The sequence below is a fragment of the Artemia franciscana genome, chromosome 8, assembly GCF_032884065.1.
Source record: "Artemia franciscana chromosome 8, ASM3288406v1, whole genome shotgun sequence".
Taxonomy (NCBI): Eukaryota; Metazoa; Arthropoda; class Branchiopoda; order Anostraca; family Artemiidae; genus Artemia; species Artemia franciscana.
The window spans coordinates 31,116,460-31,142,123 of NC_088870.1; the positions used below are offsets into that span (position 1 = coordinate 31,116,460).

General features: G+C 34.3%; 2 long non-coding RNA genes across 2 annotated transcripts in view; one reads left to right on the top strand and one right to left on the bottom strand.

The window, feature by feature from the left end:
• Nucleotides 1-3,803, bottom strand: part of LOC136030285 (uncharacterized) — a 50,519-nt gene extending 46,716 nt beyond the window's left edge. The window contains exon 1 of the long non-coding RNA XR_010618230.1: nt 2,589-3,803. This is a non-coding gene — a long non-coding RNA (uncharacterized LOC136030285). The remainder of the gene's footprint in view (nt 1-2,588) is intronic.
• A 4,128-nt stretch (nt 3,804-7,931) lies between these two features.
• LOC136030299 (uncharacterized) overlaps nt 7,932-25,664 on the top strand; it is an 82,294-nt gene continuing 64,561 nt past the window's right edge. Inside the window, exon 1 of the long non-coding RNA XR_010618238.1 lies at nt 7,932-8,606. This is a non-coding gene — a long non-coding RNA (uncharacterized LOC136030299). The remainder of the gene's footprint in view (nt 8,607-25,664) is intronic.

Here is a 25,664-nt window from a genome sequence, read left to right on the forward strand (position 1 = left end):
ACATTCAGTCCCCACTACTATAGGCAGAAAGAACTATCTCTTTCAATTTCTTTTTGTATGTATAGAGAGATGGTGACTCATTTATTAAATCAAGTAGTTTATATTTATTGGCAATCTCAGGAAGTCGATATCTTAAACTTAGTCTGGATCTCTCATTTTTGATAAAAGGAAAAAGAAACTTATTCCTTGCTCTTGATAAATGGCTATGTTTATTTTCAACCAAGAGTTTCATTTTATTGAAAAAATTATCCCTACGTTTGATTTCTAAAAACCATATGCTTATTTTTGTTCGTTTTAAGTTTTAATGCTGCTCCTTACTTTCAGTAGAAAAAACTTTTCATATTTATTTTTCATTGTATTTTTCAAATAATGCTAGAAAACCCTGAGCCCCTTTCATTGAAATTCTCTTCCCCTATGACAAGTTTCTCCATGGAAATATCCTCCCTCGTAACCCCCACTCAAATCTCTCCCCTAAGAAAAAAAATTCCCTTGAAAACGTCTCTACACTTCCCAGTAACCGTTACTATATCAAAAAGTTCGTGGTAACGAACTGTAGTAAGGAGTGACCCAGCTCAATAGTAAACGAAACTCTAAAAAACGGAATCTTGATGCTAAGAGATATATCAAAAGAATCGGATTTTTATGCTGATTTTAAATATATAAGTTTCATCAAATTTAGTCTTTGTCATCAAAAGTTACGAGCCTGAGGGGGGAAACACCCCCTAAAAGTCATAGAATCTTGACGATAATCACACCATCGCATTAAGTGTATCAGAGAACCCTATAGAAAAAATTTCAAGGTCCGATCTACAAAAATGTGGGATTTCGTATTTTTTGCCAGAAGACAAATCACGGGTGCTTATTTATTTGGGTTTTTTTTCCAGGGGTCATCGTATCAACCAAGTGGTCCTAGAGTGTTGCAAGAGGGCTAATTCCAACGGAAATGAAAAGTTCTAGTGCCTTTTTTTAAGTGACCAAAAAATTGGAGGGCACCTAGGCCCCCTCCCACGCTCATTTTTTCCCAAAGTCAACGGATCAAAATTTTGAGATAGCCATTTTGTTCCGCATAGTCGAAAACCATAATAACTATGTCTATGGGAATGATTTACCCCCCCCCCCACAGTCCCTGGGGAAGGGGCTGCAAGTTACAAACTTCGACCAATGTTTACATACAGTAATGGTTATTGGGAAGTGTACCGACGTTTTCAGGGGGCTTTTTTGGGTTTGGGTGTGGGGTTTCAGAGGAGGGGCTATATGGGAGGATCTTTCCTTGGAGGAATATTTCATGGGGGAAGATAAATTCAATGAAAAGGGCGCAGGATTTTCTATCATATTCCCTATGTAGGAATATGTAGGGAATATTTACATATTCCCTATGTCCCGGTGTCTCGGTCGTCATTTGTGTCCCGATGTCCCGGTGTGTAATTTCGTCAATCAACAAACATGACGTCAGTCGAAACACAAACATGACGTCACTCGACCCACAGACATACAGACAATTAATTTTATATATATACTAGCTGTTGGGGTGGCGCTTCGCGCCACCCCAACACCTAGTTGGTGGGGGCGCTTCGCCCCCCCCCCCCAAGCCCCCCCGCGCGCGTAAGTCGTTACGCGCCATAATAGTTACGCGCCATTGTAGTTGTGTCCCTATGTCTCACCTGTGAATATAGATATATATATATATATATATATATATATATATATATATATATATATATATATATATATATATATATATATATATATATATATATATATATATATATATATATATATGGTTTTAACTACGTAAAACTTGCGAATATACAACATTCTTTGCTGTCCCATTGTCTTTGCATATAAATAGATTGTCAGGTTTACCGACTCTTGAACATGCAACATATAATGGTCCATGGGAAAACAATCTGTATTCAGATCTATACCTCATGATTCTAATGATTGCCCTTGAGCTTTGTTGATGGTGATTGCTAATCGACCATTCCCTGTCCCGGTGTCCCGGTCGTCATTTATATCCCCCTGTTTTCCCCGGTGTCCCCGTTGTAGTTGTGTCCCTGTGTCCCGGTCGTCATTTATATTCCCTGTGTCCCGGTCGTCATTTGTATCCCGGTGCCCCGGTCTGTATATACATTCGTTTTTTAGTTTTGTTTTTCTCCTTTATTTTTTTCCTTTTTTTTCTTTTTTAGTTTATTTAGATTTTTAGATTTTTTAGTTTTTTTATTAGTTTTTAGTTTTTTTTTCTTTTTTTTTGTAGTTTTTACCTTCTTTTTAGTTTTTTAAGTTTTTTTTTTTTACTTATGTCCTGGTCGTCATTTATACTCCCTGTGTCCCGGTGCTTTGTTGATTGCTAATCGAACATTCCTTTTGTCCTGGTCGCTTTCTCTTTGAGTGTCGTCATTTATTTTTTTCTTTTTTAGTTCTTTTAGTTTTTACCTTTTTTAGTTTTTTTTAGTTTTTTAGATGAAAATTTTTTAGTTTTTTCCTTTTTTTTTAGTTTTTTATTGGTTTTTACCTTTATTTTAGCTTATTTTTCAGTTTTTTCCTTTTTTTTAGTTTTTCTTTATTTTTTATTTTTTTTAGTTTTTTACCTTTTTTTAGTTTTTTTAGTTTTTTTAGCTTTTTTACTTTTTTTATTAGTTTTTAGTTTTTTTTGTAGTTTTTGCCTTTTTTTAGTTTTTTCAGTTTTTTTTTAGTTTTTTATTGGTTTTTACCTTTATTTTAGCTTATTTTTCAGTTTTTTCCTTTTTTTTAGTTTTTTTTAGTTTTTATTTTTTTTAGTTTTTTACCTTTTTTTAGTTTTTTTAGTTTTTTTAGTTTTTTAGCTTTTTTATTTTTTTTTATTAGTTTTTAGTTTTTTTTGTAGTTTTTGCCTTTTTTTAGTTTTTTTAGTTTTTTAGCTTTTTTATTAGTTTTTAGTTTTTTTTGTAGTTTTTGCCTTTTTTTAGTTTTTTTTCTTTTTAGTTTTTTTGTAGTTTTTACCTTCTTTTTAGTTTTGTTAGTTTTTTTTTTACTTATGTCCTGGTCGTCATTTATCCTCCCTGTGTCCCGGTGCTTTGTTGATTGCTAATCGAACATTCCTTTTGTCCTGGTCACTTTCTCTTTGAGTGTCGTCATTTATTTTTTTCTTTTTTAGTTCTTTTAGTTTTTACCTTTTTTAGTTTTTTTTAGTTTTTTAGATGAAAATTTTTTTTAGTTTTTTCCTTTTTTTCTTTTTAGTTTTTTATTGGTTTTTACCTTTATTTTAGCTTATTTTTCAGTTTTTTCCTTTTTTATTTTTTTTTATTTTTTATTTTTTTTTTAGTTTTTTACCTTTTTTTAGTTTTTTTAGTTTTTTTAGTTTTTTAGCTTTTTTACTTTTTTTATTAGTTTTTAGTTTTTTTTGTAGTTTTTGCCTTTTTTTAGTTTTTTCAGTTTTTTTTAGTTTTTTATTGGTTTTTACCTTTATTTTAGCTTATTTTTCAGTTTTTTTCTTTTTTTTAGTTTTTTTAGTTTTTAGTTTTTTTAGTTTTTTACCTTTTTTTAGTTTTTTTAGTTTTTTTTAGTTTTTTAGCTTTTTTATTTTTTTTTATTAGTTTTTAGTTTTTTTGTAGTTTTTGCCTTTTTTTAGTTTTTGTAGTTTTTTAGCTTTTTTATTAGTTTTTAGTTTTTTTTGTAGTTTTTGCCTTTTTTTAGTTTTTTTAGTTTTTTAGCTTTTTTATTTTTTTTATTAGTTTTTAGTTTTTTTTGTAGTTTTTGCCTTTTTTTAGTTTTTTTCAGTTTTCAGTTTTGTCACCTGATCCAGTTTTTTCAGGTGACGTCACCTGATCCAGTTTTTTCTGGTGACGTCACCTGATCCATCCACAGATCCACACACAGACAACTTATTTTTATATATATAGATATAGATGTCCCGGTGTCACGGTCGTCATTTGTGTCCCGATGTCCCGGTCTGTAATTTCGTCAGTCAACAAACATGACGTCAGTCGATACACAAACATGACGTCACTCGACAAACACACACACACACACAGACAACTTATATATATATATATATATATATATATATATATATATATATATATATATATATATATATATATATATATATATATATATATATATATATATATATATATATACATATATATATATATATATATATATATATATATATATATATATATATATATATATATATATATATATATATATATATATAAATATATATATATGTATATATATATATGTATATATATATATATATATATATATATATATATATATATATATATATATATATATATATATATATATATATATATATATATATATATATATATATATATATATATATATATATATATATATATATATATATATATATATATATATATATATATATATATATATATATATATATATATATATATATATATATATATATATATATATATATATATATATATATATATATATATATATATATATATATATAATTGCTGTTGGGGTGGCGCTTCGCGCTACCCCAACACCTAGTTGGTGAAGGCGCTTCGCGCCCCCCAAGCCCCCCCCCCCGCGCGTAAGTCGATACGCGCCATATTAGTTACGCGCCATTGTAGTTATGTCCCTGTGTCCCACCTGTGAATATAGATAGATATATGTATATATGTTTTTAACTACGTAAAACTTGCCAATATACAACATTCTTCGCTGTCCTCTTGTCTGTGCATATAAATAGATTGTCAGGTTTACCGACTCTTGAACATGCAACATATAATTGTCCACGGGAAAAACAATCCGTATTCAGATCTATACCTCATTATTCTAATGATTGCCCTTGAGCTTTGTTGATGGTGATTGCTAATCGAACATTCCCTGTGTCCCCGTCGTCATTTATATATCCCCCTGTACCCCCCGGCGTCCCCGTTGTAGTTGTGTCCCTGTGTCCCGGTCGTCATTTATATTCCCTGTGTCCCAGTCGTCATTTGTGTCCCGGTGTCCAGTCTTTAATTTATTTATATATCCCCCTGTCCCCCCCCGGCGTCCCCGTTGTAGTTGTGTCTCTGTGTCTCGGTCATCATTTATATTCCCTGTGTCCCGGTCGTCATTTGTGTCCCGGTGTCCCAGTCTGTAATTTCTCTTTGAGTGTCCCGGTCGTCATTTATATTCCCTGTGTCCCGGTCGTCATTTTTGTCCCGGTCTGTAATTTTTCTTCGAACATTCCCTCTGTCCCGATCGTCATTTATATATCCCCCCTGTGCCCCCGGCGTCCCCGTTGTAGTTTTTCTCTTTGAGTGTCCCGGTCGTCATTTATATTCCCTGTGTCCCTGTGTCCCGGTCGTCATTTGTGTCTCGGTGTCCCAGTCTGTAGTTTCACCAGTTTACAAACATGACGTCAGTCGACAAACAACTTCATGATGACATACAGCTCAATCCTTATAATGACGTCAGTCGACATACATGACATCAGTCGATACACAAACATGACGTCAGTCGACAGACACACAAACCAACAACCTATTTATATATATATATATATATATATATATATATATATATATATATATATATATATATATATATATATATATATATATATACTAGCTGTTGGGGTGACGCTTCGTGCCACCCCAACACCTAGTTGGTGTTGGGGTGGCCCCAACACCAACTAGCTCCCCCGCGCGCGTAAGTCGTTACGCGCCATATTAGCTACGCGCCATTGTAGTTGTGTCCCTGTGTCTCATCTGTGAGTAGAGATAGATATAAATTTATGTTTTTAACTACGTAAAACATGCGAATATACAACATTCTTCGCTGTCCCATTGTCTGTGCATATAAATAGATTGTCAGGTTTACTGACTCTTGAACATGCAACATATAAATGTCATGGGAAGAACAATCCATATTCAGATCTATACCTCATTATTCTAATGATGTGTCCCTGTGTCCCGGTCGTCATTTATATTCCCTGTGTCCCGGTTGTCATTTGTGTCCCGGTTTCCCAGTTTGTAATTTCTCTTTGAGTGTCCCGGTCTTCATTTATATTCCCTGTGTCCCGGTGTCCCGGTCGTCATTTGTGTCCCGGTGTCTTGGTCTGTAATTTCTATTCGAACAATCCCTGTGTCCTGGTCGTCATTTATATATCCCACCTGTGCCCCCGGTGTCCCCGTTGTAGTTGTGTCCCTGTGTCCGGGTGTCCCAGTCTGTAATTTCTCTTTGAGGTTCCCGGTCATCTTTTATATTCCCTCTGTCTCGGTCGTCATTTGTGTCCCGGTCTGTAATTTCTCTTTGAGTGTTTTTTTTTTTTGTGTCCCGGTGTCCCGGTCTGTAATTTCTATTCGAATAATCCCTGTGTTTTCTTTTTTCTTTTTTCAGTTTTCTTTTTCTTCTTTATTTTTCAGCGTCACTATGAAGTGCATTTCGCCGAACCTTTGTTTTTTTAACTTAAATCTGGTAGGCTTTGATGACCTTATCCAAGTCAGGTTCGGTCCCACGTGTCGCCAGGAATTTTCCTAGCCTAGCCAAAGTAGGGGTATTACATTTTAGGGGTATTGAACAGTCAATCATCGAATTCACTTTTATTTTGTACGTTTGTCTTTCTTCTGCGGACCAATCAAAAACTGGATTCTTCCCTTCAACCGTTAACACTTCAATAGTATCAAAAGGAGGTAACAGCAATATTTCAGGACCGTCTTAGGGTTTTAAGTTGAAACTTTAGGGTATGATGAGGAGGATGCTCAACTGACCAAAAAGGCAATATTTGCATGCCGCTACTGCTATTATGACTACTTCTATAGCTAAGGGTCTTGAGGTAAAAATTTTAGGTAATGTTGAGGAGAAAAATAAACTAAATCAAAACAAACTCTGTGCATGCGCTTTTTGAAAAGGTCGTATCAGCAGTATCAGAAACGACTCAGAGCATGAATTTGAAAATTACAGGATCTGGTAAGAGGGATACTGAACTAACCGAAGGAAGCTATGTGCATACTACTGCTACTACTACTTCCACTGCTACTACCGCAAATGTTACTAATACTACTACTACAACTGCTACTGCAATAACTATTGTTACTACTGCTACTACCACTAAACATCAAAAACAAGAAGAACCATAGGGAATTATTTTTGTAAGACAGTGGATATCTAATCTGAATGAATATTTCGGCCCAATGTCCAAGGGCTGTCCTCAGCAAAACATCTATATATATATATATATATATATATATATATATATATATATATATATATATATATATATATATATATATATATATATATATATATATATATATATACATAAGCTGTAAATATATAAGAGACGAAAAACTTACAACAGCATACGATCACTAAAACTAAATGATTTTTTCTAAGTGATTTTTCTTCCCAGCATCCTTACTTCAGTGAAGTTCAACCATGACTCTTTGAATGAATATTTCGGCTCTATGTCCAAGGGCTGTCCTCTGCAAAATATAAATATGTAAAAGAAGAAAAACTTGTAACAATATACGATCAAAAAAAATTAAATAAACTATTTTTTTTCAAATAGTCCCAGCACCAGTATCCTTACTTCAGCGAAGTTCCACCAGGAGTCAATTTTCAATTTTTGTGATGGAAAGGCCGTGTGGTCTTCGTTGCTATTTGCTACTACCACTACTAAAACGTAAGGTATTAAAGTGAAAATTTTTGGGGATTTTAAGGAACGCTATACTAAATCAAAAATGTTATGTGCATGCATGTTGTCGGAAACTTGCATCAGCAATATCTCAGGAACAGCTTCAAGGCAGGTTGGGGAGGTTGTGTAGCCAACCAAAAGACACGATGTGTGTACTTCTACTACTATTACTTTTGAGAGTTTTTTTTTTATCAAGCGTAACACGCAAATAATTTAAGTTATGTCAGTGTTTGATATTCAGACCGCCTCGATGAAATAGAGCTACTTACAATACATTAAGCTGAACTAAGTTTACTAGGTTGCAGTAGTAGCTACAAACTTAGTAAAGAGTGAACATCGGAAAATAGTAAATAAAAATTGAAAAAAAAAGTGTTATCAAGTAAATTATAGTATGGGAAAATTTCAAATAATCACTGAACTAATAATGCACCATTGTACTCGCCAGTACTGAAAACTTGCAACCACTAAGGCTAAAAAAACTGCATCTTGAAAGCCCGGAAAAATTATCGGTTTGTATGGGTAGTACTGTTGTGTCTGGGTAGCACTGTTGTGTATTTTTTTTTCCAGGGGACGTTCATATCCAACCAATAGTAATAGAATGTCCAGAGACGATTCATCTGATAGTTAAAGTGGTAATTCTATTTTTAAGTAACTAGAGAGATCATGGCACAAGCAATTGCTTATTCCTGGCACTGTATATGACAGAATAATAATTTTGACTCAAATATGGCAAACAGCCCAATGACTTACATTGGATACATGCATGAAGCAACACTGTCAACTGGAACTCTGGCATGGAACCAAGACTTATTTTATGAGATACGATTAATCAGCTTTAATGGTAGAGCACTCACCTAGCATGCAAGTGATACAGGGATCCGATCCCTTTGCGTCTGTCTTTTCCCAAAGAGAAGAATGTGGAATCAAAATCCTGATTGTTGGAACGTATTAATCGGTTTTTTTTTAACTTCAATTGGAGTAACATGAAATGTATTTTTTCCTCGATAAATAAATTAATAGTAATTCAAAACGGTAGAACTATAATCATAGTAAATAAAAAAAAAACAAGCTTTGCCAACAGGATGTCAGGAGCAACATTGAAAATTAGAAAAAAACATAATTCCGATTGTGGGGGGGGGGGCCTACTCCTCAATACATCACTCTTTACGCTAATTTGTTTAATAACTTTAAATAATATTTCTTATTTTAAATAAACGACTCTTTTGTTTCGAGAGTCATTCTTAAAGGATTGGAAGAAAAGTCAAACTTTAACCGTGATGAGCGAGTTAATGAGGAGTGGGTCAGCCCTCACGTACAGAATAATTTCAGTTTGTTTTATGTGTTAATGTTTCTTCTTAATTTACGTTGAAAAACTTTTTTTTTATTTTATTTCTGACTGTTTTTTATATCATGCCTGAAATTCCTTTCTCTCTCCCCGTGTAAAATTTCTCTTGGAAAATTCCCTCGTAAACCTTCCTCACAAAAAGAAGGAAAATTGTTCCCCTCGAACAAAAATTACCCAGACAATTTTCTATATATTTCCTAATAACAAATACAATATGTGAAAAAATCCAATTTGGCAAATTGCGCAACTTGCAGCCCTTTCCCCATGAAGTATGAAGGGTCATGTTGTCACCAAGGGTATATTTGTTGGACTTTTTAACTATGCTGAAATAAATTATTATATTTAAATTTTGATTGGATGTCTTTGGGGGAAAAGGGGGGGTTGGGGGGGCTTTTGCTCTCCATTCTTTTCGGTCACTTACGAAGGGCACTAGAACTTTTGATTTCCGTACGAGCGAGCTCTCTTCAGATCTTCTAGTAGCTTTGGCTGGATACGACCGCACCTGTGGGGTGGGGGTGAAAACGTATCCGTGATCTTTCTTCAGCCAAAAACATAAAATACCGCATTTTTTTTTATAAGAGCTTGAAACCTCAATAGTATGGCTTTCTGATATGCTGACTCTGATGGCGTGATTATTACTAGGATCGCTTGATCTGTCGAGGCTGTTTCCTCTGTTTTAGACAATCAGGAAAATTTTCTTTGGATAGTAGCTTTTGAGGGATAACATTAAACTGAATCAACTTTATATATTTGGAATCAGCATAAAATGCCAATTCTTTTTATGTATCTATTCTTGTCAAAGTTCAGCTTTTTAGAGTTGTATTTTAGAAAAGCTCTAATTAATCCTCTCTATAAAAAAGGTGATAGCAGTGAGTGTAGCAATTGTAGTCATTGGCCTGGTTTCTGAAGATAGCAAATTACTTACTATGATGATACATTTTTTACTTTAAGATGTTGTAGATACAATTTTAAGAGACGAACAGTGTGGTTTTAGGAAGGATAGAGGATGTGTCGACCAAATTTTCACTCTAAGATTAACAACTGTATATTATAATTTATATTGTATAACAATTGTAACATTGTATGATTAACGATTTATAGATTATGAGCAAGGATTTGATGCAGCTGATAAAGGAGCTTTAGCAATGCATTATCCTTGTATGCTGTATCAAACAAATACATTAATGTGATTAGTGCTATGTAAAAGAATAATAGTGCTAGCTGGGTTACATTCTATCCCCCTGTATATGGATCATTTTGATGGACCTTGATTTAAAGAACAAAACAAAGGCAATGGGAGAATACAGAATCAATGGGGAAATAAAACTCTCCCGGACTTAGATTATGCTGATGGTTTAAGCATCCTAGAAGAAAGTGTTGGCAAAATAAATGAACTTTTAGAGGTTTTGCGATTTCAGGAAACAAGAACAGGTCTGAAAATCGTTGAAGAAGATTAAGTCACTAAGGCTAGGATAAGTGGAGATGAAAAAGTAATGTTTGGTAAGGAGAAGATTGGCCAAGTGGACAGCTTCATTTACCTAGTTAGTATTAGTGGTAAAGGCAGTGGGATGCAGTGAAGGTGTTAAAGGAAGAATAGCTAAGGTCCAGGGTGTTCTTTCACAGTTGAAAAAAGCTTGGGATAATAGGAAGATAAGATTGCTATCCAAGATTAGAATATTGGAAGTTTCTGTGTTGGCAGCGGTCGATTATGGTTACGAAGTGCAGAAACTCCGAAAAACAGAGGATGAATCGCTTGATTTTTTTTTTCAGATAAATTACTTACAGATTTTTTTGGGTATCCGATTGACTGACCGTATCTCAATAGCCGGCTGTACCAATAGTATGGTTAAAGCAAAGAAAAAGCAGGTTTTTGTTTTCTACATGCTATTTAAGGATTTTCTGCTCCTAGTCTTGTTTTGCTGCGTCAGTTTTGAGTTTTCTGTAGAGCGCTAGTTTTGCAAGATCCTAAAAGCATGGACAAATCATTAGTTGATTTATTTAAACTAATTTATTGATGTCACATCTTTTTGCTCCTTTCAACTTCGCTATTTACTTCCAGTAGAAAAAACTATGCTTTTTAATTAATCCTGGCCCGTTCTTAATTAAGAAAAGATATCACCCAAAAACACGGTCAAATATACACTCCATTTCCTTTGCATGGTCTGCATTGATGTGTATACAAATATTCCACCTTGGAAACTTCCGCTTCATTTAGTCTAGGAACTTGAACGGAATAACCCATAACTGCTCACATCACTGTATCAATTAAGTTCTAAAAAAAATTGTAAACTGCAAAACAGGTCAACATAACATCTGCGCTGGTGGAAATAATAAGCAAACCAATAAGAATGTGACATAAAAGACTGATTATTTATGCCATTGACGTTTTTTTCCGTTTAGAATTGCTCCTGGACGTGGGGCCGAAATATTCAGAACTTTTTTTTAAATTTAAAGTGTTGTTTTGTTTTTATTTTTTGTTCACTGCTTTGTGGAAATTAAAACCCTTTTTTAGTTCCTCATACGTACACTCTGAGGAGTGGCGCCCCTTGAGGAAACTAAAGCCTAATAAACGACACAGCTTTCGCGCGGGATTTTTATGAATGGATTTTTTTCTGGGTTTGATTTGTTCTGGTGGGTGTTTCCTGGCTGAAAAACCTCTTTCTAGCTAAATATCTACTAAATATTTGTATGCATAAATATATAACGAGTCGGCACAAATTAGCGAAACCATTTGAGGAATTAGTGTATCGTCTGCTTTGATTAAGGACAGGTACATACTGTAATCTTGATGAATTTTATGATTAAAATTTAACCATATAGGAAAATTCCCAAATAATCCTAGAAGGAAAATAAGTTGTAATAGGCACAATAGTTTATTTATGTGAAGTTGGGGGGGGGGGGTAAGGTGTAGCATATTCTGCAGTAGGCACAAATACTTCACTTCGGATTTTCTAATCTGGCAAATTGAAAATCCTTGTATGATTTTAGTTTAAGCAAATTGTTGCTTTTCAACTTTTCTGATGAAAGTTATCTATGAAGCCTTACTTTTATTTTTGTCTTTTCTCCAGCATGGAGCTGTTACCCCTAAGGCTACACGGAAAATTTCACACTCAGAGATCCTGTTTTGACCTTTTTACCGTTCTGGCTATTTTCAAATTCTGATCCGACGTCACAGGGGCACATGGGGGTTGAAATAGCGGCATGCACAACACCACCCCATTTTCAATCAATTCAAATTGATAATAAAGGCACTAAAATCTTAGCTTTCTATTGATGTTGCCCTCCTTCTCCTCTCCAAGATTATACGACTATCCTCTATGTTTTCCAAAAAATATTTGGGAAACACATCGTTAATGATTTTTCATTTTTGTACCTTTCTTAACGTTCTCCAAAGTTCATTATATTCAGATTTTAAAAAAAAATTGAACGATATATAGAGTTCAGAGCGGTTTCCAGGAGATGTACAAAGATCGTTTCGTCTTTAGTTAATGAGAACGGGGCAATGCCTGTTAAAAGGAGACTTGAGTCAGATTCAGGGTCATCGTTAGCACTTGGAAATGACAGCGAATTTCTCAGAACTTCTAAGAGAGGAAGATACGATTCCCAAGTTTTAATTAAAGCCGCTTTCATGCCGTAGCTAAAATGACAATTAAGGATAGGCTCTATCCGATTGGTTGATTTTCGTACTTCGAAAATTATGCTGGAAATTTCGGAAAGATAGAGAGAGAAAGGGAACTTTATACTTCTAAATTAAAAATGGTGGCATACAAGGAAGAAATAACGCGTTAGATGAACTAACTTTCTAACTGGAGGACTAGAGAATAACTTACTAAAATATTTAACGTCTCGGATACTTTGTAATATGCAGGTGATATGATTCAATTCTCTAGAAATATGTAATAATTTTCCAACTAGCCAACTTCACTATTATTAAACTAGTATGCAATACAATGTTGTTGTTGCTTTGTTTTTTTTTTGTGTGTGTACGTGTGTCAAGTTTCATTGGCCTGTAGAGGATAAAAATTACTTGAGCTGGGCACTTTCGGAAACAAAATATTAACTGAGCTTGAAAAACATTTAAATCAAAAGGAAATTAAGACTGAAGAAAAATTTTATACAAATAGCGAATAGATTCTTAAGAATAATACGACTCCGTAAGTTTGCTTGAATTTCACTGGAAGAATAAGCCAAGTTTGAACAAAAAAAGGGGGGGGGAATTCTGTTAAAAAAAAATTAAAATATGGAGGAAAGAAGGAGCATCGTGAGATTTCTGGGGATAGGTCCCAGGATCTGTACTCTCTTTCAACCTACCTGGGCAAGACTTATCTGAGTCGAGTCATTTGCTTTGGTGTCTTAAAAATGCTAATTTCTTGCATACTGTATCTGCCATATATGTCTTTTTACCTACTTCGTTCCTTTTTTCATTCATAAAGCATACATAAAGTTTTCTTTGGGTCAGAATTAAGTTCTTCTAACAATTTCGGATTGTTTTAACTGACTTCATAAAGAATGAAGTGCCTCGTATTTTTTCTGTCACTTTTGCTTAGAAAAATGCATGAGAGAAATTTCAAAAGGACTTATTTGACTAAAAAAAAAATATTTTTAGAGCCTCGTTTAAGGGTCAACAATCTTAAAATGGATTGTTGCTTTATCTTAAAAGAGATTGATAATATTTTTATTCCGTAAAAAGTGTCCCTTATTAGTTTGCTTTTACTGTACCAAATTTCCTTGATTTTTTTGTGTTTTCTGTAAACTGCTAGTTTTTATAATCATAAAAGCATAAGAAAACAAAAGCATAAGAAAACATAATTAATTGGTTTCTTTGTACTAGTTTTACTGATATATATTCGATAGACTGGGAAGTACTAAATTTTGTCAGTTTTAAGTTTCAACTTTGCTCTTTACTCCCCTTGAGAAAACTTAGTTTTTTTTTAAATTAATATTTGTTCGTTTTTATTATAACTTAATGCAGAAACAACATTTGGCATGATCTTTTTCATTAATACGGAAAAACGTATATTCATTTCAAGTTTTAATGTACTCCTTATTTTCAGATGAAAACTTATTTTTAATATAATTTCTAATTATCACCAATCTAGGGGAGATAAGACACATCTAAAAAATACTGCTGACAACAGTGACGGCTAAAAAAAAAACTATCAGTCTATACTACTACTACTACTACTACTACTGCTAATAATAACTCACTGTAGCACCAAGCTGCGCGAGGCCAACAGAGCTACGCACGCTCCTCCTCCAACTTAATCTATTTTAGGCCTCCCTCTTTACACCCTCCCAGGAAGTTCCCATTTCTTTTTAATCTTTATATATGACATCCTCCCAACCAAGACAACGACGACCTGCTTTTAGTGTAGCCCCAGATGTTTGGCCGAAAAGGACAATCTTTGGTAATCTGCCATCCTTCATCCACCGAATTCGGCCTAGCCATATCAACCTTTCTTTCATTATAGCCCTAGAAAGCGGAATTGAACCACATTTTTTTAACAATCTTCTGTTTTAAATAAGATCAGTCAGAAAAAAACCAAAACAATCAGTAGGCAATTTCTCTTGAAAAAGTCTAGTAAATTGTCACCTGCTTTTCGGAGCGCCCATGCTTCAGAGCCATATTTGACCACTGTCATCACTGTAGCTTCCAATATTCTAATCTTGGTTTGCAGACTTATCTTTCAATTCTTCCAAACTTTTTTTTAACTGTGGAAAAACACCCTGAGCATTAACTATTCTACTTTTAACATCTTCACTCCTCACACCGTTTTTACTAATAATACTACCAAGATAAGTGAAGCTGCCAACCTGATCAATCTTTTCGTTACCCAACGTCGCCTTTTCATCTTCACTTATTCCTAGCCTTAGTGACTTAGTCTTCTTCACATTAATTTTTAAGCCTATTCTTGCACCCTGAACTCGCAAAACCTCTAAACTTTCATACATTTTGCTCAAACTTTCATTTAATATACTTAAATCACCAGCATAATCTAGGTATAATCTAGGTATAGTCCAGGGGCATTTTTCCTCCCCGTTTGATTCCGTGGTCTCCAATAGCCTTTCCTGTGCTCCTTAAGACAAAGCCCATCAAAATGAACCATGTAAAGGGGGATACAACACAACCCTGCTTAACTCCTGATTATATACAAAACCAGTTGCTAACCTCATTTCCTACCTTAATCACAGCAGTATTATTCTCGTACATAGCAAAAATCATTTTAATTTATTTTTCTGGTATACCATATAAGGATAAGACCTTTGCTAACGCTCTTCTATTAACAGAATCGAAAGCTTGCTCATAATCGATCAAACTGAGGACCAAAGGTGTTTGACAACGAAGGGACTTCTCAACTATTATCTAAGAGTGAAAACTTTGTTGACATATCCTCTACTTTTTTCTATAACCGCACTGTTGTTCCCTTCAAACTTTGTCTACAGCATCTCTCAGTCTAAAAAGTATCATATTATTAAGTAATTTGCTACCTACAGAGACCAGACTATTGCCTCGATAACTACGACACTCACTCTTGTCACTTTTCTTAAACAATGGTTTAATTAGCGTTTTCTTAAAATCATGAGGTTCCCCATTTTCAAAAATCATATTCATAATCTTTAGCAGCTTACTCCTAACATCAGTGCCACCATATTTAAAAAACTCATTTATCACACTATCAGCACATGGAGCCTTATTATTTTTTAATCCTTTTAGTACTATCGCTAGTTCTTCCTCACTAAACAAATCTTCCTTCACATCCAAGGTATCACAAACTTTTTCATTTTCATCTATATCTTTTCTTAAAACTGTATCTAGGTTTAGCACATTCTCAAAATGTCTCACCCATCTTTCTTTAACTTTTGCCTTAACACTAAATGTGGCCCCATTTCTATCCTTAACTGGGACTAGTCCGGGTTGAAAACTCCCTTTCAATTTATTAACATGCCAGTATAATATTTTACTATTATGCCGTCTAGCTGCATCTTCCAGATCCTCAGCAAATTTATCCATGGCCTCCACTTCACATCTCCTTAGTTCATATTTTAATGCCTTTTCCACTTTCTTTACATTCCTTCTGTTTTCATATGACCTATCACTCAGATAATTCTTGTACAAACCCTTCTACTCTCTATTAAACCTAAAGCCTTTTCACTAATATTCCTAGTTGTAGTCTCAGCACTCTTGCCTAAGACACCATCAGCAACTTCCGAAATTGTTTTTTCTGAAATAATTCCATCCATCTTCCACATAGTAAAATTTTAAACTCTCAAGTTTAGTATTCAACTGTTCCTGGAAGGTTTCTCTCAATTTTCAGCCTGGAGTCTACCAATATCATAACTTTCCGGGAGGTGGCTACCCTTCCAAAATTTCAGCTTTAAATTAACCTTAGATACTACTAGATGGTGATCTTTACTTTTAACATCAATAGCAGCACTCCTGTGCAACCTAGGAGTTGAGCAACTAGTATCTTGTATTGATCCTGCTAGTCTTCGGTTTACAATAGAATAATCAATAAGGTTTGCTGTCTTACCATCACGTGAATATCATGTCAACTTATGGGCCATTTTTTGGCCAAATACCGTATTGGTTATAACTAGGTTGTTTAACCTACAAAATTGCAAAAATCTATAGCCATTACTGTTTTCTTTTCCTACACCAAATTTAACTAGGCTAGGATACCATCCATTCCTATTTCTACTTGCCTGGGCGTTAGAATCTCCCAGCAAAAACACCATATTTTTAGGTGGTACCCTGTCTTTTTGCTTCTGTAACTGTAAATAAAATTCATATGAGTCACTAGTATCTCCATCAATTGGTTCAACAGGGGCATATACTACTATAAAGGATATCCTGAACTTTCTAGTCATAAAATGAACAATTAGTATTTTATTATCAATACTTTTCCGGCCTAAACAAGACTTAGCAGCTTCCTTATTCATCATGAGCCCTACTCTTTGAATATGTACCCCATCCTTCCTGCCTGAGTAAATAAATTCTATGTCACCTAATTTCATGCTTCCTACCCCTGGGATATAAGTTTCTGAAACTCCTAATAAATCCAGTTCAAACCGTCTGAATTTGTCAGCCAAAACGGATTCGATCGTCATTTTTTAACGTCGCAACATTACAAGTTTCAATTTTCATGTTCTTTAAATCTTTGAATCTATTTGGCCTCAGAAAATGCAATGATCCCAGATACCAGTGCAGGATGGGAACCAACATATCTGCTCAAGTCTACATCTGTTGTCCTCCACCAAAACCTAGGATGATTATCTAATAATTAACTAACTAATGCAACTGATAAATAGTTGCAGTAAATTGCAACTTTACTTTTTAGACTATAAAATAAAAGATAAGAATAACACAAGCAAGCCCTGCTGTACTCTGCTAAAACCTAACATGCAAACTAATCATTAACTAATTAACAGTTGTAATAAATTGTAACCTTCTTTTTAATTTATACCCTAAAATAAAGAAAAAAGAAAACACTAAAAAGCTCTATTGTCCTCTACCAAAACATAGCATGTTAACTAATAATTAACTAATAAATAGCCAATTTGGTCTGATTGAAACACCTCACAAGCCACACCTTATAAAAAAAAGAAAAAAATAGAATTTAAATTAAGAAGAATAATTATTAGAAACAATACTATTAATACAGAAGTAGACCTAATTAGCCAATTTGGCCTGTTTGAAACATCTCACAAGCCACACCTTATAGAAAACACATTAGAGAATTTAAATTATGAAAAATACTTATTAGAAACAATGATAGGGATACAGAAGTAGACCTAGATAGCCAATTTGGCCTGTTTGAAACATTTCACGAGCCACAACTTATAGAAAGCACCTTAGAGAATTTAAATTAAGAAGAATACTTATTAGAAACAATGCTAAATAATGAAGACAGGGCTTTTATATATCACCTACTGATTATCAAAAGCTAGAAGGCTACTTTAACAAAAGAGAGCTGTATAAGTGCTCATTTAAAAATCTGTATTTATACCTAATCGCTTTTTTTTGAATTTGACTTGATTGTACATTCCCACAAAGTGCATTTTCAGTTGTTTCTCCCTTTTTTTAAAATGAAAAAAGTGCTTATTTTAATAAAATAACCAAAAAAATGGTACTTTTCAAAACCTAGACTGGAGCAAAAACTTACGGGGCAAGGACGCCTCTTCCCTCAATTACCGCCGTTAGAACTAGCAGACAGGCTTCATTGTAGATTTCTAATAAAGATTTCTAATATTAGAAGCCATTGCAGGCTTCTAATAGATTTAAAAAGAGCCTTCCCACGATATGCTTTGAAAAATGAGTGAATCACATTTGCAAAAAAGAGGATTATCTGAAAAGTATTTATAAGAGAGGATAAACCATCATTTAAATAAAAAAAAATCCAAAATGGAATCGAACGCATGATAATTCAATTTCAAGTCCAGCACTGTACTAATAGAACCACGTCTCTAATAATGCAATATAATATATTGGTGTTTGTAGGACTTTAATTGCGTAGCTTATTAAGGGGAACTAGAGGAGGAACATGCGGGAGTTATTCTTGCAAATCTCCTGTTAAGGATTTTGGACCATAATTATTACAACGACACCGCTCTATTACTTCCAAGATTTGCCACCTAAGTAGTGACACCAAAAGTGTTCTTCTGGTAACAATTACAAAATTAATCATTTTTGTAGAAAAGGCCTGAAAACCTTTACAATAGGGTTCTTTTATGCGTTGAGTTTAATGGTACGATTTTCAGTAAGATTTCTTGGAGTCCATTTAACCCCATTTTTTTCGAGAACTGCTCATTTGTTCTCTTGCTCATAGCTTTAGAGGAGTAATATTGAACTGCTTTTCGGTTACTATTCTCGATTACTATTGAGCCGAGTCGCTCCTTACTTACAATTTGTCATCATGAACTTCTTGAAAATCATTTACTTGTGGTGCAAAATTGTTGAAATGTTCAAATGGTGTGGCACAGTCTTTACTGTGTAAGTAAATTGTTTCTTTTTTTGTTATTGTTTGTTTTTTTGACATTTTCCCCAGGGGTTGTCTGTCAAAGCAATGGCCGTAGAAATTTCAGAAAAGGCTCAATCATCTGAAATTTGAAATTCTAGGGTCCTTTCTAAGGCTCAAAAGTGACTGGAGGGTAACCAGTCCCCCTACCACACCCTTTTTAGATTTCTTTTCCCCCAAATACACTTTCACAAAAGATTGAAAGCTATATTTTTCTAAATTGATGAAAAAACGATTAACTATGCCTATGGGAATGACATACCTCCCTCAGCCTTCGCGGAATGTGCTATAATTTATGCAAGTTGCTTGTTTTTTTTATATAAAGGTATTGAAAATTGGAAAGTGGAGCATGTTTCACGCTGGAATTCAAAAAAGGCCAAGGGTATTAATGTGGAACTCTTCGGGAATGTCGAGGGAGATGTCGAATAAAATGAAAACACATTATGAGCGTGCAAGTTGTCAAAAGAATCTATCAGCAATATCTCAACGCTATCAGCAATAACTCCTACGATTACTGGTACTGTTACTGCTACTACAAATACTTCTCCTACTACTATTACTACTACTACTACTATTACTAAGACTGCTACTACCACTGCTACTTCTACTACTTTTACCACTGGTGCTACTACCACTACTAATTCTAATATTAATACTACTGTTGCTACTACTACTACTGGCTATCACTGCTTCTACTGCTAGTACTGCTACTATTACTACTTCTATAGCTACTATTAATACTACTCCTGCTACTACCACTATTTCTACTACTACTTATATTGCTACTTCTACTACCACTACTACCACTAATACTAATACTACTGCTGCTACTATTACTACTGATACTGCTACGACTACCAATACTATTACTTCGACTGCCACACCTACTGCTACTGATACTACAACTACTACTACTACTAGTAATAGTACTCGTAATACTACTGAGGCTTAGAGTATAAAGCGAAACTTTCAGGGAATATTCAGGGGGTTTTTGAACTAAATCCGAAGCAGTATGTTTATGTGGCTTGTCAGAAGTGCGTGTCAACAATTTCACTGGAACTGCTTAAGGCTTCAAGTTGAAACTCTCAAATTATGTTTAGGGGGATATTGGACTAACCAAAAGACAATATGGGTGTCCTACTATTACTATTTCAACTGCTAGTCTACTACTTCTACTAAGGGCATGGAAATTACAATGAAATTTTCAGGAAGTGCTTAGGGGATGTTGAAATAAATCAAAAGACATTATGTACGAGCACGTTGTCAAAAGGGCGTATCAGCACTAGTTCAGAGGTGACTTATAGTATTAAGTTGACATATTCAGGGCATGTGGGTAGGGAAGTCATTCGGGGGGGGGGCAAGAGGAGGAAAGTAGCCCCGCCACAATGTGGAGTAAAAATTACTATACATCCCATGCCCCTTGACTATCTGGTTACGGACCCCTCTTGGCCCTGAATAAAAATGCTGGAGATTTGCTCTTGGTTGAGGGGAATGTTGTAAACTTTCGGGAAATGTAGAACTAAATTGAAACATGCAATGTCGATGCAGATTATCGAAAGGGTGTATCAGCAGTAATACGTGAACGGCTAAGAGTATTGAAATGTTCAGGGAATATTGAGTGAGATGTTGAAGTAGCCAAAACCCAATATGCATGCTACTACTACTATTTCTACTGCTAATACCACTGTTGCCACAACTACTACAATTAAGGCAAAGAAAGCTACGTATTGAATTTTCAGGAAATACAGAGAGAATATTTAACTAAATGAGAACGTTTTATGCGTTGGTAGGTTGTCAAAAGGGTAGATCAGCAATATCGTAGGAACGACTTAGAGTATTAATTTAGTGCATTAACGCAAGGTACGTTGAAGGGAATTTTGAATAATTAGAAGGCACTATGCGCATACTACTACTACAGCTGATGCTGGTACTACTGCTACTATAACTACTACTGATACCACTATTGCTAAGGCTAAGGGTATTCAGGTGAATCTTTCAAAGATAATCCAGGGGAATATTGAACTGAATCAAAAAACGATATGTGCATGCAGCTTGTCAAAAAGGCGTCTCTTCAATATCTAAAAAAACGACTTAGAGTGCTAAGTTGAAACTTTCAGGGCGTGTTGAAAGGAATTTTAAGCTAGCCAAAAGGCTGTATGTTAACACTAATTCTCCAGCTATTACTCCTGCTGCTGTTCTTCGTGAGTGTTGAGAGGAATGTTGAAGGCTAGAGACATAAGGTGGAACTTTTACAGAATTTTAAGGGGGTATTAAACTAAATCAAAGCACACTATGTTTATACAGGTAATCAAAAGGGCGTATCGGTAATATTTCAGTAACAGCTAAGAGTATGAAGTTAGAGCTATTATCTCATGTTAAGGGATATATTGAAAAAAACAAAAAGACACTGTGTGAATACTGTTTTTGCTACTATTATTACTTCTTCTTCTACTGCAACACTACTATCACAATTACCACTCCCACTGTGGCTACTATTGCTATTGCTACTACTACTACTTCTATTGCTAAGGTTAAGGGTGCTAAGTTAAAACTTTCAAAAAGGGTATATGAAGAGTATTTCAGGAACTGCTAAGAGTGTTTAGTCGAAACATTCAGGGCGTTTTGAGGTGTGTGTTGGACTAGATCGAAACACTCTGAGCATGCAGGTTGTCAAAAGGCTGTATCAGCAATATTCTATCAATGCCTAGAGTATTAACCAAAAGTTTTCTGTGCTACTAGTGTTATTAGTACTATTACCAATATTACTACTTCTGAAACTGCCACTGCCGCTTTTACTGCTACTATTGCACGAAATAAAGCCGATTTAAGTACATCTAGTTTGTCAAAATAGCATAGGTGGTAAATCTCAGCACTGGAACAGGGCATTAAGTTGAAACTGCCAGGGAAAGTTGACATAGAGATAGACTTAAATCAAAATCCACTATATGTATCCAGGCTCTTAGAAGGGTGTATCAGATATATTCCAAGAATGACTGAGGTTCTTAAGTTGAAATTCTCGGGGCTACTACTACTACCACTACTGTTACTACTGGTGGACTAATCAAAAGAGTTTAAGTGCATTCGGGATGTCAAAATGGCGTATATGCAATATATCAGGCACTGAATAATGTATTAAGTTGAAAATTTCAGGGGAAGTTATGGGGTACGTAAAATAAAATGCAAAGGCCGTTGGTGCATACTGGTTGTTGAAAGGACGGATCCGCAATATCTCAGGAACGACTGAGGGTATTAATTTGAAACTTTCGAGACTACTACTAATACCAATACTGATTCTATTAATTCCTTGGAACTAAATCAAGAGGGTTTAAATATACCCAGGTTGTCAAAATGGTCCAAATACAATATCTAAAGTGCAGAATAGGGTATTAAAAGGTACTTATAATAGTAGTATTAACATTTGACATAAGAGTATTAAAAGGTATATAAAGGGATATTCTGATTTTTAGCCAACAAATCAATATAAGAAAGGGTGAATCTCCCTAAATTTATGTTTAAGGCAATACAAGGAAAGAATGGTTATTTTTGATTATAGGATAGAAATAATGTCTTAATAATAAAGTTTTTCAATCCACTATTCAAGGCTCTTTTTAGATATAATAATAACTTTCAGGATGGAATGTATGAATTACTCTTTACTTAAAACAATATCCTTTCAAAATGTTTTCTTCTTAAGTAATAAATCCAAAATTATTGAAGCTTTCAGAGATGAGTGTCAATAGCCTATATATTAAACCCTCTATACACATTCATTTTTTCTTTTCATCAATTTTGCTTTTGTAGTTGTTTTTTGTTTTTTCACTTTGAATGACTGAATGAACTTTATTACCCGTAAAATTATAAAAAACACAAAGTACGTAGTATTATCAATAAACAAAAACAAAAACGATAAACAGCGAAGAAAAAAAAAATTCAAACTAACAAAAGACAACATGGACTAATTAACCAGTATCAATATGCAAAAAAAAAACTGCAGAGGGTCATAAACGTGAATAAACTTGATGGTCTTTTTATATAAATTACCACTAGAAGACCGAATCCGAGAAGGCACATCTATTAAACCAAATTGAGCAATTATTTTTTTTATTTCGGTGCCATCTAGGAAGCCGGAGGAGGAATTTGCAATATCTGAAATAAGCCGTATGTAGAGAATGTACATCTTTCTTACGAAACAGACGAGCCATGCCTGATAAAAACAAAAGCACAGGGGCGCAATAGGCGTTATAAATCATGCACAAACTGTTGCGGTTGTAACGGCTTTTACGGCAAGAAATGAAAGTGTTTAACTTTAAATATGAAATGCTGGTCGTTAGAAGACATCATCCTTCTGATAATTTCTATTTGTTTTAACTTGTAGCTTGATTATTTATTGCAATTAAATAAAAAAACAAGTTTTTTTTTAATGACAGTAAGGAGCGACATTAAAACTTAAAACGAACAGAAATTACTCCTTATATGAAAGGGGCTTTCTCTCCCCAATGTCCCGTTCTTTACGCTAAAGTTTGACTCCTTCTCTTAACCATTCTTTGTAAAACAGCAAAACAATACTTTCCCTTGAAAAATTTCCTCTGTGGGAATAGTTTTCTTAAATTACTTTCTTACAAAAGACACCTGAGCTTTCAATGCATAAGCTTACAAGTCTTTGTTTGACATTTTACTACACAGTTTTTGATGTGAACAATCCTTGTAAAAAACAAAATAAAAAACGAATTAACACGCTATCTTGACCCTCAAACTTGTAATTGTTCAGAAAATAGTATTTTATGGAGAGAAGCTTGAAACCTCCATTATATGGCTCAAAGACCTTCTGAAGTGGATATAATTCTAATTTTTGTTGCATCCCTTTTGGAGGTATTATTTCTCTTTTTCTAAATTTAATAAAAAGTTTTCATACCAGTTACTTTTGAACGAATTGTTAAGAAACCTGCTGGTTTTAAGAATTTTTATTGCTATTGGTAAAGGTTGCTCCTTACTTGCCGTCCTTTACCATGAATTAAATAAAAAAAACAAGTTTTTTTAGATGAAAGTAAGAAGCGACATTAAAACTTAAAACGAACAGAAATTACTCCGTATATCAAAGGGGCTTTTCCTCCTCAACGCCCCGCTCTTTACACTAAAGTTTGACTCTTTCTCTTAACTCTACTTCTTAAAACAGTAAAAAAAATTAGCGTAAAGAGCGGGGTGTTTAGGAGGAAAAGCCCTTTTCATATACGGAGTAGTTTCTCTTCGTTTTAAATTTTAATGTCGCTTACCTCGAACTGTTTGATGGTGTAACTTGGAAGAAAGAGAAAAGTTGTTTGCTAGTTTCAATATAAAGGAGCCATAAATTAAATTTCTCAAGTATGTAGCTTGAGAAATTCAACTATCCCAGACTTTACAGTTTCTAAATTAAGTTAGACTTACAACTACTATTTAGGAGCCAAGATCTTAGAAAGTCCTAGGTAAACTAGACCAAGATTTAGAATTTATGTCCAAAGGTTTTTAGCAAACTTAGAAATTCCATGAAACGTTAGAAATTTGGAAGTTAGCTTGAGGGCAAGTAACCGCTCCTTAAGTTATGGAAAGAAGGATCCTTCTTCGTCGAGACCCAGCAAGAAATGTTCCTTGAAAGTTCTTAGAAACGCGATTAATACAGAAGTTTCAGGTTCCCTCGGTTCATTCTTGGCTCTGAACAAAGAGGAGGGAATTATTCGGAGAGAATTTCAAAGCAATAGAAAGTACCTCTTTAGTCAACAGAATTAAATTGAAACAAGGCGGAATTACAGTCTCTGGTAAAATGATAATATGAAATTCTATCTCAGTTAGATTTTCAGTCTAGCTTGCTATGGGAAATTACGATAAAACATGCCCGCAAAGACACTGGAAATTTACTCTTCTTGGAACTTCGTCAGAAAGCGGAAATATAATTCGTTAGTTTGAGAATCCCTTTCCAAGTTATGCTATTTTCCAAGTTTTGGGTTTTTTGTACAAGTTTAAATCAACAAACTCAAATTAGAAGGCCTTTTCTAAAAGAAGGACATAACTTAACTTTTTAAAATGAACGAAATTCTGAAAGCTTTTGATTTGTTAAAAAATAAAACTAGTTGTTTAAATGAAAGTAAAAGTACACTAAGACTCAGGGCGAAAATATATATCCTTTCTTAAGGTGGGGTGCTATCCTCTCGGTCACCTACTCTTGATGGTAATGTCACGGCAGGTCCCGCCTCAATTGCAGCTGGACTTTACACTAATATTTAGCTTTTGCGTTACAATGCTTCGAAAATGAAAATCACCCTAGGAAATATGACCCCTTCTTTAAGCGAGGAATGAGATGCCAAAGTGAAATTAGAGGATAGGTGGGAAAACTTTTCCTCCTAAGAAACACCCCTCTCGCATCTTCGTTCAGGTATGTATATGATATGACGGACTGTTGCAACATACTAAATAAGGACAAATAATTACCAAATAAATATTTTATCAGTATAAACACATTTACATAAAAACAGCCTACAGTAATCGGCAATTTCCAATGTACCCTATACTTATCACAAGGAGTATCCTGAACTCCTTAATAGTACAATATGATAGTAAATTTACTTCACACGGAACAAATTTCTGTAATAATAGGGGGCCAGTCTTCCCGCAGTATGCTTAT